The sequence below is a fragment of the Amblyomma maculatum genome, chromosome 7 (assembly GCF_055883805.1).
Source record: "Amblyomma maculatum isolate TAMU_Amacu chromosome 7, ASM5588380v1, whole genome shotgun sequence".
Classification (NCBI taxonomy): domain Eukaryota; kingdom Metazoa; phylum Arthropoda; class Arachnida; order Ixodida; family Ixodidae; genus Amblyomma; species Amblyomma maculatum.
The window spans coordinates 69,512,606-69,533,156 of record NC_139350.1 but is presented as its reverse complement, the minus strand read 5'-3'; the positions used below and the strand labels follow the sequence as shown (position 1 = coordinate 69,533,156).

At 44.2% G+C, this 20,551-nt stretch overlaps 1 non-coding gene across 1 annotated transcript; it reads left to right on the top strand.

Annotated features, from left to right (window-relative positions):
* Positions 1-19,928: 19,928 nt before the first annotated feature.
* TRNAT-CGU (transfer RNA threonine (anticodon CGU)) lies at positions 19,929-20,001 on the top strand. Its single transcript has one exon. It is a non-coding gene; the product is annotated as a tRNA-Thr (tRNA).
* The last annotated feature ends 550 nt before the right edge of the window (positions 20,002-20,551 follow it).

Sequence of the window (20,551 nt, the reverse complement as noted above, 5' to 3'; positions counted from 1 at the left end):
ACAGGACATGTTGTTTGAAGAGAGGATAACCGATGGTCGCTGAGGGTAACAAACTGCATTCCAAGGGAAGGAAAGCGTAGCAGGGGTCGGCAGAAAGTTAGGTGAGCGGATGAGATTAAGAAGTTCGCAGGAGTCAAGTGGATGCAGCTAGCACAGAACTGGGTTAAGTGGAGAAATATGGGAGAGGCCTTTGCCCTGCAGTGGGTATAATCAGGCTGCTGCTGCTGCTGCTGCTGCTGCTGCCGCTGCTGCTGCTGCTGCTGGTGCTGCTGCTGCCGCCGCTGCTGCTGCCGCTGCTGCTGCCGCTGCCGCTGCTGCTGCCGCTGCTGCCGCCGCTGCCGCTGCTGCGGCCGCCGCCGCCGCCGCCGCCGCTGCCGCTGCCGCCGCTGCCGCCGCCGCCGCCGCCGCCGCTGCTGCCGCTGCCGCCGCCGCCGCCGCTGCTGCCGCTGCCGCTGCCGCTGCCGCTGCTGCTGCTGCTGCTGCTGCTGCTGCTGCTGCTGCTGCTGCTGCTGCTGCTGCTGCTGCTGCTGCTGCTGCTGCTGCTGCTGCTGCTGCTGCTGATGATGATGATGATGATGATGATGATGATGATGCATAAAAATACATTCTGCTCACAATTTATTCGCTGCCGAGACTAAAGTGTAATGTTTCTACATTGTTTAAGAAAGAACTAGTTTGTAGGAAATAAGGGGCAACAAATTTTCGGTACTTATTTATTATTTCGGTACTTATATTAGAAGACGAGACATGAATTACCGTACTTAAAGTATTGATCAGTATTCAACACCGCGGCGGCGCCAACAGATCAGCTTCCTTTGTCGCTGCTTTAAATTAGCAGACCATCGCTGAACTTATTCTTCTTATGCTTATGCTTCGCACGGGATGTCTTCAAAAACTTCAATTTCTGCGCGATACACTCCAAGTCCAAGACCACAGAGCTAAGGCTATCCTCAACTCGAACACAAGTCCGGTTTCACACTACGGTTGATCTAACACGGCATTGCATTTAAAAAAAAATTTATATAATCCTAAATACTTAGTGCCAATTGAGTTCACCGTATCCATATGACGCATTCAATTATGGGTTCCTATTGTCGCTCCTGGTACCAAGCCGAATGAAACCGCCTCGATAGCACTGAGCTATCGTGTTTTACTCCCGGGCCACGGGCCAAAGCACTGATTGTATCATTTGGCAACCAAATTTTCTTTCTACTAATGGCACGTAATGCTGCAACTCGGTCAATGAGGATTTTCTAGTCTCACAACGCCAGGCTTTCTACTGGGCGGAACTGCTGACGCTAACTAATGAATAACTGCAAACAGCAGGTTTCCTCCCTGGCCGCCATTGGTGGCTCCGTGGTTAGGACTCTCGCTTGCTGAACCAAAAACTCGGGTTCAATCCTGGCCATGGCGGCCGTTTTTCGACGTAAACCAGAAAGCAAGGCGCCCGTGTACTGTGCGTGGTCAGTGGATGTTGAATATTGGCAGGCGGTCGAAATTTCTGGAGCCCTCCACTACAGCGTCACTCGTAACCTGAGTCATTTTTTAGACTTTAAGCCATATAAACCTACCAGCCAGCCTTCCTTCGCGAACTCTCATGCCGTAAAACTAGCTGGAGCATCTGCACACCGAGAGCCCTAGATATTCCTGGCGCGCGCCTTAATTTTCGTGACTGCAAAAACAGTACACTCATGAGTGCCCGAGTCAATGCCCTCGTGAGGGCAGAACAACTTGCGGCTGAAATCCTTTCCATATTAGTCCCATTGATCGCCCATTAATCTTCTACTTCGACTACTATACACTGAGTGTTTACAGAAGCCTATAGCGACGTTTTGAGTAAGACAGGGGTCTAATTCTATGCGAATGCTCGCTTTGGGAGAAAAATGGAAGCAGCGGTTAAGAGCTGTAGCGCTACTCGAGTGTTGGTGCTCGTGGCCGAAACGTGGTGCCCGGCGTAAAAGGCAATCATTTTCCCAACTACTCTCTATAAAATAAAAACGTTGGCTGCATTTCTTTGGCTTCGACGCTTTCCCTTAATTTTTTCTTCCTGTTTCCTGGTCAAGAACACTCCGCATTAAACAAGCCTACCCCGGCTGTATTTTCGTTTTCATTGCTGTGCTCTCCAACATGTTTGTGGAGAAAACAAAAATAATTATGATTGCTGCTTCATGGTGACACGTATATAGGCTGTAAGCAGCTTTTCTTGTGAGGTAAGATGGCATCAGTGTCCTATTATGCAGCCTACAGCGCTCGAAAAGCAGCTTTTAAACAATGAGGAAAGGTTCTTACAGAGTGTACTCCCTCAGCAGAAGCTGCCTTTTCCACATGGTGTGGGCGTGCCCGCCCAACCCTGCCTTTGCACCTAACCAAAACACCACCCGGGAGGACTGGGAGGCGACCCTACTCGCCTGCTCCGACCTGAAAGCCCAAAAGCCCTTGGTCAAAAGAGCAATGGCGGCAGCGGAAGCCACTGGGGTCCCGTACTAGGGACTCCACCTAGTGTTTGTGAGGGGAAGGGCACTAAGCCTGACCCCAGAGCAACCTTCCTGTAACTCCATATTTTATTAAACGTTTTCACCACCACCACCACCTCCGTTGGCCTTACACGTTAATGGCGTTCACAAGAGCGAGTGTTCCTTGAAAAATGAATACTATCAAGACATGAAAAGAACCAGTACAATTGTCTCACACAGGATACACACTTGAATTGCTTGAGTGCTCTGCCTAAGGAGGGATGAAACGGGCGGTCTGTGATGCAGGAGAAAGCTAAGCTGTATCTTGCTTCGCTTCCAACCGTTTCTAGTCGCATTGTGTCTCGCCACAGCACATAACGCTGGGCCACTATCGGCTGCTTTCGGGTGGAGTGGTACACTAAAAGACATGCATGTGCTCCTCCATGCCAGTGCACAGTATGGGACTTAAGAAGGCCCAAGTGTGTCCAGAACCATGTACTCACTATGGGGCTCCAATTTCTTCCCTTTTCAATCTCTCCTTTGTCGCTTCTCTCATTGCGCAGCTGAGGTGTCTGCCGAATCCTTCTAGTTGACAGCCACAACTTCATATAGGCCAAGAAGCGTAGCATTAAAAGCTAGCGCTTCACTGAATCTACATTCGCCTTCCCTTCGGCGTCGAGGCAGTTCGTAACAGATGCCCCTTCTCTTAAATTTTCGTCGCTCTATTACGCTAGAGTTCCTTCTTTTTTTTTTTTGCGCGCCGCCAGAAAACTGAGGTAGGCCCTAATTTTACATAACAAGTGACTGTTATAAATGTTCTGGCAAACAAAATTCCCTGGCTGGACGAAAGCAAAACAAATAACAAATACTAACTTCAAGACTGTTGTCATTAGATATTGCCTTTGTTGCAGGATCTGCGAATTATGACAAGCAGTTATCATTGTAAATTGCTGGTTTGATACATCATGGTGGTATAAACTACGCATAGGTTCTTTTTTGTATTACTACCGACCTGATAGGTGCGAATACGTTGCTTTTCTTTTTTTTTTTTCACCACTCTCCAGAGAACTGAGCATGAGGGCTTAAATCTCCTTCAGGAAAGCCAGTCTTTGACCTCAGCTTCATGTTTCCATGAAATGAAATACGCAATTGCATTCAATTGTGTAATTGAACTTGGGAGCTCGACAGCAAAACCACCCTTGCTTAACATTTAGTTTATTAGGTGTAACCTGATTTCACTTGCATAGCACGTGTCAAGGTCCACAAGACATCGTTGCTCCTCGAATAAAATACCTTCAGCGCGGTCTAGAAAAAAAGTATTGTGCACCCACTAGGACAGATTGCGCGGTGAAGTTACAGTTAGCCCGCATCGGCAAACTATAGCAGTTTAAGCTGCACGCTTCACAGTGTAACATGCCCGTCCCAGTAGTTGTCAGGCAACAGTCATCTACTTACTTTTCGCAGAAAAGCTGCACGTTTTCGGGCCGTGCTTATATCGCACTTTTAGTTACCACAGGACGCAGAAGTTCATAAGATATGTGTTCCTTCGTTTCACCGGAGAACCAGAAGAAAGAACATGTTTCATGAAGCAATTTAAAACAGCCTTGCAGGCCGTTTCCGCGGGTAATTCTGAATTTTCATGATGAGCCAACTATCAGTTTTGTTATGTTTACCTCTATTTTGCAACTGGCTTCTAGATCGCCAGCAAGCTCGCGCGTGGCTTGATTGACGTATGGTGTCGTTACTATCCTGATTCAACACGCTTATGCTTCACTGGGGATAGATTACCAATGACACTCAGTGATGAATTATATCGGCGTGTCCATCCTTTTTTTTTTTTTTTTTTTGAGAACAGACTTGCTATTAGCAGAGGTTTGGAAGGCCGCAAACTTTAGTCGTAACCGCTACAAAGCTGTGAGAATTTAATTCAGCGCCATTGAACGACTGCGCCAAAAAATTCAGCAATCCAAATAATTTAAGTTATACTGTTACATGTCGCTGAAATTCAAAACAATACATGTAAATAGTTTTACTCTCTGATGCAACATGCTTCACCGCAAATTTTCCTTCAGAGGCCGATTCATTCTTGAGAAAAAAACAGCTTTTAGCGATTCAAGATTAGCGCTTCTCCTAACACAGAGAATTCATTACATGCTGCCGCTTGAGTCAGGCTTCATCATGAGAGCACTGCTGCAAAGATCTGTTAATTTGAGGATATTGTTTTAAGTAGGCATTAGCAGCGGAGGATTAATTTTAAAAGTAATTATTTTTGTCCAACTGATAAACTTAGCACCAAACAGGAATAAGAAGAATAGTGTGCTGTTTTCAGTTATGCTAATGTTTCCCTATATAACCCAACTCAATGCATCTATATTCATGTTTAGCTTGCTGCTTGCATAGTGTGAAAAGTATTCGTGTGTAGTTCCTACGGGTGCGCTTAGCTATGCCCAGGTCATAGGTGAAGAAATGTTTCACAATATTTGTTGACGCCGTTTAGGAACCGCTTTGTGAGCTGCGATAGTGTACACGCTAAAAATGAATCTATGAATGATGACTACAGCGTCCAAGGTAGTGTCTTTAGTGCCCAGTGAGGCAGCTGTTCGCAGACGAAGCTTAGTACATGCAGAAAGTGACATGAACTGTACATAACTCGGTTCTAGAATCTATTCACACATTCCTGTAAGACATTTTCTAAATAGCATTACCTGACCATTTAGCTCCGAACAAGTGCTTCAAGCATTGTTTAGCTTTGAGCATCAAAGCTAGTACCGCTGCATGGACTGGACGTTGCGGATCTGCACTCAGTAGTGCAAGATAAATAAGGCTGCCATATGGGTTACTAGCATCTGACGGGATATCACGGGCTGCCAATCAAGTGGATGAACTGTCGCCGGGGAAAATGTAGTGAAAGAGGGTGTCGGCTGCCATTTTTAGAGGCATTTCGATAAGCAAAATCTGGTTGATGTTTTTCACCACCACTGCCACAGTCAGGCATTGGAGCAAGTAAACAAGGATGTCATGGCCAACGCTGATTAGAGCGCAGTTAACGGGTCCTCCACGTTGACCATCATTTGAAGTACCGCGATGATGCGGGCGACCAAAAAATCTGAACAGCGCGTGCTTCGTTTTACACGGTTACACTGTAACGAGGAGCAAGAGTAGCCCAGAAAGTACAAGAAGGCCAGAGGTGATGCGGGCTCATTCGCCGCCACTTCAGGACTCCGAACAGGCGTTTGTCTCATTTAATCGGCACGTGATACAATGATACGCAAGCTAAATTAACTAGCAGCAAACCTCCTATAGGGATACCGCGTAACTACCGATCAAGGCACGAATTTCGTGAGGCCGCTCTGGATGACGTTCTATACACCAGTGCAAATAATAATTTCATAAAAATATGCCATACTGATCTATGCTAGGCGCGAATTACTAATGTTAGTTTTCGTTGACAATAAAAGGTAAGGCCAGTGTCTCCAAAGAGAGAACAGTGCTCGGCGAAGTCGGGCAAAAATTCACCGCTTGACGGTTAAGGCGATATATCTTGACAGCAGTGTTGACTTTCAGATTAGGTCAACTCTTGGCGGACCTCAAGAAGTTCAGTTCTTGGTCGACTTCTCCCAGCACAGCTCAGTATTTGTCTCCGTTCATCTGGTCTTTCGTCGCCCGAGGTGTTAGGGCATGTTGCGCCTTGTTTTTGAAGACACCTTCTTAAATATTTACGGCCCTAGAGAGAATGGCGCAGGCTACGATAATTAAATGACTGATATCAATCGACGTGAAGTATATAGACCGATGTGCTTTATTTACTCAATATAATGCATGTCGTGGCGCCACTATAAACAAAAGACGATATAACATTTTGAACTGTAAAGAAAGAAGCCAACAGTCAGCGAGGCCAAGAAAAGCATTGGGAATTGTAATTTCTGACTCTTTTTTTTTTAATATTTACTTATGTAACTACATACATTAGTAATGTAATCACTTTAGCGGAAAAATAATTAAACACAAAGAAGAAGAAAGAACAGCGCGCCGATGGTGGGAACCGAACCCACGACCTCCGAATATCGTGTCCGGTGCTCTTTCAACTGAGCTGCATCGGCCGCTGTCCCACCTGCTACTTTCTTGGGTATTTATGTCGTCTGTGTACGAACCTTGAGAGTGTTCACCAGCGCCACCCTCAGCCATAGCGGCAGACGTGGAACGTCCTTTGTTACCGCCAGCGTCACGTAGAACGTGATCAAGAGCGAGGGCGAAAGCTGTGCTAGAACCCTCTTACGCAACCTATGGCTTCAAGACTGCCAGAACCGAGACCCCCGTAAGCTACAAGCAGATAAATGAAGGGAAAATGAGGGTGCTCGTGATAATACATTGAAGGAAAGAAGCCAACAATCGGCGAGGCCAAGGAAAGCATTTGGGATTGTAGTTCATGACTTTTTTTTAATTTTTACCTCGGTAACCACATAAATTAGTAATGTAATCTGTTTAGGGGAAAGATAAATAAACACAAAGTAGAAGAAACAACAACATGCCGGTGGTGGGAACCTAACCCACGACCTCCGAATATCGCTTCCGGTGCTCTTCGAACTGAGCTACATCGGCCGCTGTCCCTCCTGCTACTTTCTTGGGTATTAATGTTTCCTGTATACGAGCCTTCGCGCTCGCTCTTGATCACATTCTGCGTGACGCTGGCGGTAACACAGGACGTTCGTATACAGGAAACATTAATGCCGAAGAAAGTAGCAGGTGGGGCAGCGGCCGATGTAGTTCAGTTGGAAGAGCACCGGACGCGATATTCGGAGGCCGTGGGTTCGATTCCCACCATCGGAATGTTGTTTTTCCTTCTACTTTGTGTTTCCCCTCAACAGATTATATTACTAATTTATGTGATTATCGAAGTAAAAATTACAACAAAAGACAAAGTACAATCCCCAATGCTTTTCTTGGCCTCACCGACTGTTGGCTTCTTTCCTTCATGTATTATAACGAGCATCCTCATTTCCCCTTCATTTATCATCTTGAACTGTAGTACGATGACTGGTTTCCATTCCGCTGCAGTGCGTTTTTGACACGTAGAACCTGGTGATAGTGAAATGACCTGACCTTAGCGCCCACAAACGAAGTGCGTTGATAGGGTGAACTATAACGAGGTCACGACACTTCCGAACATGTTACTAACCACCAATGCCGAAAAAAACCGAATGATCGAACAGGATGACTGAAATGTGAGCGACAAAATGCAGAAATATTCCTTTATGGATATTACATTCAAACTTGGCTCATTAACCCAGTCAAGAAAACGTTATTGCTTAATCGAAGTTAAAATTACCGGCGTTATTGTCCAGATTTCATCAACTACAAACTCTTCATTCCTGGTGGTTGTCATTCAGCCAGGGGAGCGAAAAATTAGCCGCAGAGTACGAATTCGGAGGCTGCCGCCCATAGTAAAATTTTGTCTTGCTTTTGGAGCAGCTGCACAGCAAGAGGCGCTTAGGAACTTAAAAACAGCCTCATTGCAACGCCTTGCCGAGAGAACGGCATGCCTCACAAGTATGCCGGTGCAGTCGTGCCGCCACTTAACAAAAGAAGATATTTAATTGGTGATAAAAGTTTGTCTTTTAACAGGCAGCTACACAAGACTGAGAAAGGAGAGTAAAACCTGTCGCGTTCACACGTTGTTATAATTAGAGCAAAACTTATCTGTATTTTCAGCTATTGTCCGATGTCAAACCTCAAGGTCATCTAGTTCAGAACGTTTCACCATGAGCTCTCGCGCTGCGTAGAAAACGTCGTCTTCATCGTCGCGCCCAACCACGAGAGCTCTACGCTATCGCCGCACCCGAACGCGCCTCATGTATAACTGAAACATACTCTAGCCTTGCGCAGTAAAAATTTTCGTCTTCATAAAGTTTCACCTGCTCTGCTTCTACATTTGACCTATGTAAATACGCCACACACATATGCCATCTCCCTAAAGATAAAGCCTTCAAAAGTGCTAGATAAGCTGCGGAGACCGTGAATATCAAGCAACGAGACTAGCCCGTTGCCGAGAAGCTTACCACGGGCGGAGGAGAGCCACAAAGAAGCGGCAGCATTGAGTGCGGCTACGGTAAATGGCTTGTTCTCATGAAACTTGGCTCAAGAAACGTTTAACCTCTGTATTTTTTCCCCGCGTTCCAGGGTTGCTGCCACAAGACAGCGTACTGTTGCTTCCTGAAGAATTATGCTGAAAAGCCTGCAGATTATACGTAGGTATGTCACGCTTTACACATGTGGCATTTAATTTGCGCTATTCCAGCTTCGGGTACAATGGACCACGTGCTCGTGGCGGACAACAGTCGGCGAAATATAACTCCTTTGCAGACAGACGTTTGAAACAACCTTTCCGAAAAATACAACTTTATCGCGACGTCAGCTTTTAGTATAATCCTCTTATCAGTTTAAAAGTAACATTCAGACTCCTGCTCACCAGTAGCAACTGAGAGAACGAATTCAGCTAGTGCTGGTGCACTAATACGATACAATAACCGAAGCGCGCTGCAAAGAGAAATGGCGAAAGGCCTTGTGGAATCGCACGTGTGTACTGGAACAATAAAAGCTCACCCGCTTCCCTTCATGGTTAAAATCCAAAGCGATGCATTTAGAGGCCGTTCGAGCAGGTGCCTATCCACGGCGCACGCCACTTGCCACAACGTGCGTCCCTGGGAGAAACGCTGACGGAGCATCGTCCGACCGACTGAGAACGCGGGAGCACAGCAGTTATTGCTGCCCTCAACTTGCTCTTCCCGCCTTCATGTCGCTACAACCTTTGCCAGAACCAATACAACAGCTGGCGAAAACGTCTGACTCATGATAAGCCAAGTTTACGTTGTGCAATGGAGCTTGCAAATCGCAAGATTAAGACACCGCTCATCCGACAATTTGATGCATTCAAAACGCAGTTAACCTTCGTTTCATTGGTAAGCCTGTGCAAGCCCACAGCAAAGAAGGCCGCTAAGGATAAGTTGCATAACTACACAAAAAATATACTACGTCGTTTTGCGGAAAGAAAATATTTCCTATTTATTAAATAAAGCACATGATTACGTTACTTGTTATTTTGCCAGTAGTACCAATATTTCCTTTCCAATGTGTCCTTTCAAACGACCCATGTTGATGCTGCTGGCAGTTATTTTTGGAGCACTTTTGGACATGAGAAATGCCACCAAATTTTACGAGGAGGCAAGCCGATGAAGAAAGCAAACGGATGGCGATGATAGATGACGTTTAATGAATGTTGGCGGGCCTAGCGCGAGCGCCCTACCTGCGCCACTGCCCACTTCTTCGTCCGTAACGTTACCCGGGGTCACCGAGCGATCGTCCTACTCGTGGACGCGTAATTCCGATTGTTGTTGTTCTCTAAACTGATGGCACATACCCACAGAGAGGGATCTCAACGGCAGGGTGCCGAAACTTCTTTCTCCTCAGAGGGTGTATGACAGCGAGGTAAACGGCTATTCTGCCGCCAAAGTGCCTGAATGGAACCTAAAGGTAACACACACTCACTGAAGGCGAAAAATAATTACCGGAAAACATTTTCGGACACCGAATTAAACAATTTGAGCGTTGCCATACCACTCCATTTGATGTTGCCGTCCGGCTCGAGCACGGCTGGTATTTACGGGTGCTTGTAATCAGAAGCATAGCGTAGCGAAACCCAAAACGGAACATATTCCCCCGAAATATGTTGTCTGTCAATTGTAAAAACAAAGTGCAAAACAAATGTCGCTGGAAGTGGATTCCAACCGCTGTTGCAGCGTTCTAAGACACACCCTTAATCCATTGCGCCGCAAAGGCAACGGCAACTGCGGGCTTTAAGTACGCTCTGCTTAGTTTTAACAACATTCCCGCTATTCGTCGCCAGGGGCCGCTGCTCAGAGGACCCTACCATTGAGAGAACGGAATCATGCATCGTGGACAACGAAAATTGTCGATGGCGATTGGACACATGACATAACGATGAACGCGACTGGATGGATGAAAACAACAGTTTTCAATCCCCCACTGTGGGTATGTGCCATTACAACGAGGGAGAAGAAGAAGTCACGATTATCGTAGGGTGAAGCCTGTCCCAGGATGCTTTCGGGCCACAGGTCGCCAAGATACGATGGCCGAGGCCCTGGCACGTACCGCATGGCATGGGCAGTGGTGATGTACTAGTGCATGGCGGCGTCGTGGGTCGTTCGCCTCTTTGGCCGGTATCTCTGGTCAGTGGGGTCATCTGGTCAACCGCGTCTATCGTCGCGTCTCGTGGCCGTGTGGGTGGCGTCTTGGTCAATTGGGCCATTCTACTGCGTCTCTCGGCATTGTCTTGTGCTCGGGGCAGGGCACGCGGCGCTGGAACGGCTATGTCGCGTCGGGCACGGGAGGTTATGTCCAGCCTAGCGACGCGTCCCAGAAGCCCGCTGCCGACGGCGAAAGCAGACGCAGAGCGCCAGTGATCGGGGCCAGCACGAGGAGAGAGGAATTACACAGCACCTACAACCAAATTATTACGAGGCAGCAAGCCGATGAAGAAAGGAAACAGAACATAACCGATGGCGATTATAGATGATTTTTAATGAATGTTGGCGGGCCTTAGGCCTCTAATTTTGTGGCACCTACCTTCACAGGGGGATCGGCCAAGAATTGGGATCCAGCGATATCTGTTTTTGAGGTGTATAACTGCATCGCACAAAAATGAGATGATTGCTAGGGAAGAGAAAAGGTAAGCAAATTATGGGAAACTTAAATAAAATTTAGAATTCATAACGCACACAGGAGGTGAACACTGTGTGATTTGTATCTACAGAATTCAAAGCATATTAGCAAGGCATACGTTTAGATTCTCTTAAAAAGTTTTGAGTGGCGTTAGAAACCTGTGGCTGTACACAAGCATGGTGGCACTGAACAATATTATCTGACTGCTCGAATTAAGCCCCAGCTAATGACAGGCTTCTCCAAATACCATCTTCTCATCATGAACAGGTGGCGACAAAACAGCAAAATTGTTCCATTTTTTCCTGTTCCCCGCTAAATGCGCAGATGAGAGTCGGCGCCAAACCAGAGCTGTACATATAGAAATTTTTAGGCGGGATACGGCAGCGCAGCCTGGTAAGAGAGAATTAAATCTGCCTCGATTTACATGATTTTCTACTCCAGGAATACTTGAGATGGAGGTAGTCATCCAATGTAAAAATAGATCCAGTCTGCGTGCTTGAAAAGGAACGCCTACGTAATCGCACTGCTGTTATGTACGCTGTGGCTGGGAGGATAGGCAACATGGGGCCATTGAGAAATTCTTTAGCTAGTCTATCAGCGACCACACTGAACGTCACTTTACTGTGGTCTGGTACCCACACCATATGTATGACGCTCAAATGTGAGGAGAGCATTGAGAAGAAGGCGTTTAAGATTGGCGAATCCATATTCGAAGAAAGCGACGAGCACAAGGAATCAGAGTCTGTAATTACAGCCACTGCTAAGAACGGTGGGCCTAGTTTCCGCAGAGCAAGCACTACCACCAGAAACTCGTCCTGGCAAATTGGGGGGAAATCCGGAAGACGAACCGAAAAATCAGTCTAGAAGCGGACAGTATAATCCAACGCCTGCCTATTCAGTACATTAAGAGGCATCAGTTGCTATCATTATGCTAATGGGAAAACTTTGTAAATGATATTCTAATGGTCCATTTAAAATGTGAGGTGATAAGTGTTTTGCATTATTGGGGAAAATGTCATAATAGACAGTTTAAATCGAAGATCCACTGAATTTTGTCGGAAATATGTTAGAGAGGATTGAACTTCAAAGTTGTAAGATATTTTACACTAAATTTACCTGCGGGGTATGAAATCAAGACGAGTTGACTCCAAAAAATCAGGCCGGTTGACAACAAAAAACTGACAGGGAGCGATAGAAATGTCTTTCATATATTTTTGCATACGTTTGGACAGTCAAAATTTGTAATCTAGCTAACAATGGTGGTATTCGGGCTTCAAGGTGAAGTACATTGTTGGCCACACATTTGGGGAGCCGAAGGTATAACCTAAGCGCTTTCCGCTCCAAAAGAACGAGCGGACGAATTTTGTTAGCAGAAGAACCAGAAAACAATACAGATCGAAATTCTAAAATTGGTCGGACGGGCATAACATAAATCATGAAAAGCGCATCTTGCCGCATTCCAGACCTGGGATTACTTAACCTGCACAACACACCCACAGCACGAGCCCCTTTCACGGCGATATGGTGAATGGGAACCCTCCATGTCAGAGTATCATCATAAATGAAACCCAGATACTTCAAAGATTTAAATTCAGGAATTGTTTCTGGCTGACTTGTACGAGAAAGATTTACCAGATTCTTAATTTGGAAACCAAGAACAGCACACGTTTTCACATCAAATGTAAATCTTAAGTCACATAGCCAATTCTGAAGGGAGCTCAGGTACGATTGCAGGCGCCCATTGAGGGTTTGAGCGTCAGGTGCAGCCGATGTCATCCGCATAGAGATAGGTGCGAACGTCATGAGTGGGAATCAAGCTAAAAAAATGTTAAATTGTACGGGCGAGAGAACTTCCCCTTGAGGAACACCTCTGGTTTGTTGATACCTGCCAGAAGGCAAACCATTTATTGCACAATAAAATTGACTGTTTTGAAGGAATGTCGATATCCATGCAATCAAATATTGCGGAAATCGTAGTGTTTATTCTTTATAATAAATTCTGGGCTCTGCAATGTCATAAGCCTTTTCTGTATCCAGTGTAACTTCTCCAGCGGCATTGACGATTTATGTTTTTCCGTTCCTCAGCAAGGCCTCCTAAGTACGGTCAATCAGCATGAACACAGGGGCAGTTCCGGTGGAAAATTCCTCTAGAATTAGCAGCGAGCGTTTTGTACCCTTGCTCGAATTCTACTTGAACCCGACCGCCATTTCGTCTGAAAGGGGCTTCTTTGTTCAAAAAAGAGGTGTTTATATTTGATCTTCTGTGGCACCTGTTCTTTGTGACATTTCCTTGTCAGCTGTTCGTAATCAAATCAAAGGTCAGCTCTATGACCCGGATGTTGTTTTCGTTTCTGGATATTTTGAGTAATGTTTTATTATTCTGAAGTGGGTACCACAGTCTAATTTAGCTAAGGCTGTAACTAGGGCGCTATCCCTTTTCTCCAATCACAGTCAGGGCCTCACCTATACTTGGGAAGTACCAGTTAATAACGAACTGCTGTTCTTGGACTTAAGGCTCGTGCTTAAAATGATGACAGTTTCTGGGCGTACTGTCTCAGATCGAAGAAACGATTGTTACCTTATGACAGTTCCCACTCGAAGCTCGTCAAAAGAGCTATAATTGCGAATTCCCTTCAGGGCGCTTCAGGAAAATGATGCAATCCCAAGATGTCTGTGAGTTTTGGCGCCCAAGTTCAGGGACTGAATGAAGCATGCTACCCTCCTCACTGATTTTGGCTGTTTCCGCAATGTTGCTTCAGAAGGCGAAGCGAATTCATGATGAGAAAACTCCGCACGCGAGAAAGAAGCCTGTGCCTGTCATTCCTTACATCCATCAAATATCCCATGACATCAAAAAAGTTGCAAGTAAATTTCAGGTTGAAGTTGGGTTTTCTGCACCGTCTTAACTTTATAAAGTTTGCTCCAAGAATAAGCCAGAGAAACAACCAGCTTGCGCTATTAAACAACAAAAGAAGCTCACCAAATGTAAGTCACGAGTTGTGTACTTGATTCCTTTGAGCTGTGGTTTGGTCTGCATAGGGCAAACCGGTAGGTATTTCAATGAGCGTGCCAGTGAACACTTGCGGATTCTCTGCAAACATGGATGCTTCCTAACAAACCGTTGCAAAGCCTGCCGAGGCTGTTGTCTGGTACTAGACAAGGCGATTTTTTTTTTTTTTAGGTCCGGTGAAGATAAAGTAGAGCCAGAAGTAGTAGAGGCCTATTTTATCAAGAACTTGGAAAGTTTGTGCATAAGCAGGCCGTCCATATCAATCAGGAAACCTGAGGCAGCGTTTCTTGAAAGATTCCTGTAATAGTTATACTCGGGCTTTTCTTTTCCTTGTTCTTGATGAGAGTTTTCGGTTGCTAGCTCCTTTCGAAGCTTTTATTTGGTTTTACGTTGAGGCTGGGATGATTCTCCTAGATTTTAAACTTTCATGTCCATTTTATTTCCGAGTTCTGTTGGACATTTTGCTTTCTTTGTCACCTGTTGAGGCCCATGTGCATCTTTTTTTCCCAGTTTCTGTTTTCGTGACCTGTTTTCGTTAATGCGGGCGAGAAAAAAAGAAATAAAAAAAAAATAATTTAAGCTCCTGATTGTTATTTGTGTTTTTTTGTGCGCTTGGGTAATCTTGGGTCTCTTTCTAACAAGTTGCTTAGAAGGCTGGCATGTTCTACGGTGACGAATTGCTTTTTTTGGATTGGGGTGCTACACTGTGATGAATTTTATCTGACCTGTGGCCGGCAGCGCCTGTTATCTGAAGGCTGTATGTGGATAACTATGTGATGGGCCTTTGTGCTACGACTTGGGTGCTTCATAAAAATGCAAGGGTTTGCGCGAATTAACCTCAGCTGAAAGTTTGCGTCTGTCCTGTTGTTTTCGTAGTAATTCTTTGTCTTCGTCTCTTTCGCGCTGGCCTCAGAATCAACATAGCTCCGCGTATAAGATAGATTTTTGTTCTCCATAACAACGTTCGATGCCTGAGATAGGGCGATTACATAAGACTTAATAACTCTATCTGCGATATTGGTTAGTACACCTGCATCGAAAATTTCTATTCTTCTTCAGGCGAAAACACAAATTTTCATACCTTTTACGGCCTAATTCGAGCCTAGAAACCCGAGGCCTTAGGATCTTAAGGTTTTATGCGTCAGGTTTAGCAAAGTTCTTAAAACTCGAGGGATTATTTCAATATTCATGGTACTGGAAGAAGGCCTTCGTTTTTGTTTCCCATTTTGTCAGTAGCTAAATATATTGGACACTGACAAAACGTCCAAGCTCTCAAGGAGAGTCAATCATTTTTCTTGACGTGCGTCAAGCAACAGAAGGACTTTATATTGTCGGCTAGTGGAATTGCTTTCTCTAGTTAGATGCTTATAATAAATGTCCTGTCCTCTTGGCCATTTTTGAAATATGCTACCTTTGTAACTTAAACTGCTGTCACCGAACTAAACTACTTGCCTAACTTGTGTTTTTTTATTAGCAAATTGTGAAATACTTGGCCTTTAATAAGTTTAAAACCATGACATTTATGACATTAATCTATTAATCTGATTGAAATATGAAAAAACGCGTGTGTCATCCTATTGTTTATTTTCGGCGGGATTTTGCGAAGACAAGTAAAGTGACAAACAGCCAAAGAGGTTAGCGCATGCAGAAGTCTTTTTATTGTAGCAATGGAGTGAGTACAGTTTTGTTCTTATGTCTTGGTAAATATTTTTAACATTTAAAACGACAGATACATTTTGTTTCAAACATTTCATGGCAATACGGGTTCAAGGCTCATTTGTGGGGACACACGATGATTAGCAGATCTGGGCACTGGATTCTTTCTGCTGTGCTGAGAGCGTTCTTTCTCTGGAGGACGCAACGCAGTACTTTTAATTTCAGCTATTTATTGTCTGTCTCTTTCTTTACCTCCATCATAAGATATATATATTCACGGGTCCCGTCCAGATATCGAGTATGACGCGTAACATAGACTTGAGCAAAAAGCCTAACACCTTTGCTTTTAAGTGACGTTTTAAGTCAAGTACAAAATATAAGCCTGCGTACCTTTGCTTCTTTCAGCGAGGTAGATCTCCTATACGAACAACAGGTACTTTTTTAGATATCTGTAGTGTTGCTGCGACGGCATGATTTCAGCGCTGATTGAAATAGCTAGCTTACTCTGAACCTATGTTGTAACTGCGTCGCAGCAACACGCTCGAAGTGAAAAACATAGTGGTTCCATTCTCACTGAGCACAAAATCACTTGCTAGAAAATTATTGTTTCGAAGGCAGTACCGACGCATCAGCAGCGCAGGTAGAATCCAGTGCTGCACAGCAGATAGCAGTTTGTACCTCGGTGCTGATCCGACCCAGTATACTATATGAATAGGTATATATGTAGAGAATAAATATGTCTGTCTGATTACTAAGCCTGCTGGCGCCACGGCGCGAGTCACACAACGGCAAGTGTATATATAGTAATTAAGGCACGCATTACCGACTGATGTAGATTTCTATGATCCCTTAACAAAGGCCATTGAAATGTGTAAGCAAAAAAGAAGCCTGTCTTCTCCGCACTGAACAAACCGTGAACTTCCTGTAAAGCTAACATTAAGGGGAACAATGCCGCAGTGAGCTAGACAGCTGCCTCAAAAAAGCTCAGCACTAAAACTTTAGCATAATGCGAGGCCTTGCGCGCTCCGTTTTGACAGGAACCTTTAATTTCCCAACGACAGCACCGTAATGTGTTCGTCATAAACAATTGGTGAGCTGCTTTATTATTTCGAATGTCAAGTGCACTCTTTGCACCTCCTGTGTATTTGGAGGTTTCGATACTGCCGGGATGAAAAGTGCAAGCGACAGATGTAATAAAACCAAAATACATCTCAGGGGTTGCCCATGTGGAAGGTATAAATGGGGTCTTTGTTGTGGCGCTGATGAAACAAGTAAATTCTTATCGCGCACTACATATGGCACGTCTCGCCAAATCTTTTATCAAATCAGGGACCTTGTGGGAAGGTAAAACGTATTAAGTTCAAACATTTTTCTATACAATTATTTGTCTATGGGCTATTTTAGTGCCAACTTTGCTCACAGAGTAAAAATTTACTGATCACCGAATATCGAAGTCGAGAAATTAAGCCCAATGATATTTTAGAGAACCCCGTTGGCAATCATTCAAAATAGATCTTTTTTCGTGGACAAACATGACAATTGTGAAATATATATAGCGGAGTCGGCGGACGACAGAATACTCGTGGTCCGTTGAGATTCAATAAAAAAACCGAGGTAAACAAATTTTAATGTCTAGTATTTTCAATATAATTATCCGAGAGCAGCGAGCAGCGCATAGGCGCGCAGGCCGAGTGAAAATAGAACGTTGTTAAACATGCGCGCTAACGATTGGTGTGTACAAAAAAGTGCGACCAATTTTTCTCTAACAGGAATCAATGCCCCGTATTCTCTCCGTAGCAGAGTACTCTTACGTTTATGAAATTTCCAACATTCATAGTGATAGCTAAAACGGTACTAAAAATCTCTCATTACAATCAGGCGTCTTATTTAACAGGTCAACAGGTAGAATGACGGTAGCATCACATAACTAATGATAAAACCCACCTGTTATCTGCCATTAGCCACAAATAGTAATGTCCTACAGCTGGGTATATGCATGGAGCACAGCGATTTTTAAATGCGTCTGGTGCGTTTCAAAGATGCACTTTGTTATGTAGGTTTATAGCAGGGGAGATCATCTACTACTGTTTTGGTAGGAACGTTTTTAAGTTCCCCGTCTACTACCTCGCATTCGGTGTAAATGAAGTAAGATTATTTCGTTTGAACACACATCTGCAAAACAAATTCCCGCTTCTATCACATAAACCATATTGATTTTCATGAACCTTCAACAAGAAACATAATATCCAAATATCTACCACCCGCCCAAGTCAGAAAGTTAGGAAATCTCGAAAGGCATGTATATTTGATGCGCATCGCAATAGGAAACGCAAACTTTGAGCCGCACCCAGCATTTACATCTGGATTTCAAAAACGTAGATAATCTACAGTGGCATATGGTTTGGTTTAGAAGGTTTAAAATCCCAAAGAGGCATCGACTGTGAGGGAACCTGTTGTGAAAAGCTCCTGAAATTTCGAAGTGAGGTTCTGAAATATTACCTCACGTCGCAAGTGCACCGTTCGTTCGCGTTTTGTCTCCATTGAAACGAGGCGGCCGCGGCTGGCATGTCCCCCGCTATCAAGGAATAAATATTCAAGTGCCTTAACAGCCACAACGACGGGGCAACAATGACAAAATTCCAGCATAGTTTATGCCAAGGAATTTATCTGAAGTGAAGGCTATTAATAAAGAAGGGACCGGCGAGCATTGAGGCATGGTTGGCTCTTGTTCTGGCAAACTAAAGCTATTTATAGAAAACGACTTCTGCAGATATCAGTATTAGGAATCACACTAAGCAGACTATAAAATCAATGTAACCAGAATTTGAACACTCCGAGTCGGCTGTCTGGCTACAAAGAGTGATCAGCTGAGACTAATTAAGGCCGAATATTTTATATTCGTGTTTTAGCACCTGTTGTCGACCAGCGGCTCGGTCTTCAATTATGGCTAGATTCCTCAGGAATGCGAAGTTTAATTCGCACAGAATTGTTATTAGAGATGAAACGCATGTCTTTACTAATTGCAGTTCTCTAAGACACGCCAGCTAGTTTAAAATTAAAGCTGTCTAGAAATTAAACTAAACTTATATCCTCCACGGTCGTGTACGACACAAGAAACGCAACCTGAATAATCGTTTATTAAATTTTAGGAGGGAACGATCGTACCTGAAGCCCTGAAATGACCAATACTAGAAATATTAAGTAATTTCTTTTGTGAAATGCATCCAGTACGGCTTCGTGAGATGCGTGAGTTTACATCTTTGGCTGAATCTTTGCAACAGCGCATGTTTTAGAAGCGTGGTTGGTGAAGTTCATTCAGGAATGACTGCCATCCAAAAAAGGTGTCTCCGAAGTTATTATACGGCGGACAATGCTCTCGGACATAACGCTGAATAAGCATCCTTCCTAATCCTACAAACGCACTAAGACTGATTTTTGTGTCACAGACGAGTCATCTATTCTGACGGCGATCTCTGGTACGCGGACGCTGTGCCTCATGACACAAAATGAGAATGCCTGGACAACCAATCGCGCATGATTTGTGCAGAACGGGCGTATAACCTATTGGTAATAGTAAAAGCGAATTACCCAGACAATTATTTACGAGAAAAATTGTGAAGGCTCTAACTCCATGTACGCTTTGTGCTGCTCTGAGCAAAATAATAAATAAATAAATAAATATATATATATATATATATATATATATATATATATATATATATATATATATATATATATATATATATATATATATATATATATATATCAAGGGGAAATGAGGGTGCTCGTTATAATACATGAAGGAAAGAAGCCAACAGTCGGCGAGGCCAAGGAAAGCGTTGGGGATGGTATGTTTATGTCATTTTTTTTTTAATGTTTACTTCGATAACCACAGAAATTAGTAATGTAATCTGTTTAGAGGAAAGATAATTAGACACAAAGTAGAAGAAAAAACAACGTGCCGATGGTGGGATCCGATCCGATGGTGGGATCTGAGGGCGGCGCTGGTGAACACTCTCAAGGTTCGTATACAGACAACATAAATACCCAAGAAAGTAGCAGGGGGGACAGCGGCCGATGTAGCTCAGTTGGTAGAGCACCGGACGCGTTATTCGGAGGTCGTGGGTTCGGATCCCACCATCGGCACGTTGTTTTTTCTTCTACTTTGTGTCTAATTATCTTTCCTCTAAACAGATTACATTACTAATTTCTGTGGTTATCGAAGTAAACATTAAAAAAAAAATGACATAAACATACCATCCCCAACGCTTTCCTTGGCCTCGCCGACTGTTGGCTTCTTTCCTTCATATATATATATATATATATATATATATATATATATATATATATATATTAGGAGGGTACAGCTCGTGGGCTCGACATGGCAAATTCCTTCTATAATAACGTTTTTCGGGCGTCTTTAGTCAATGGGCTTTGCTTTTGATGCGGCTGCGCGTTGGAAATGTCTAACCAATTTTAAATATCAGAAACACAGCAAAACATAAACAATAGTTGGGCAAATCCACAATAAAAAGAAAAGAGATGGTTTCAGCCACATTCCCTTAAGCCAGCCCCCTAGTGACTAGTAAGCCCCGGCCGTTGTAACAGCTTTCTCGATCTTGCGGGGTAGCCAGCGAAGCACAGCATCCGCAGTTCAATCTTGTTCTAGATTTATCCATGCTCGGTTTCATACCCG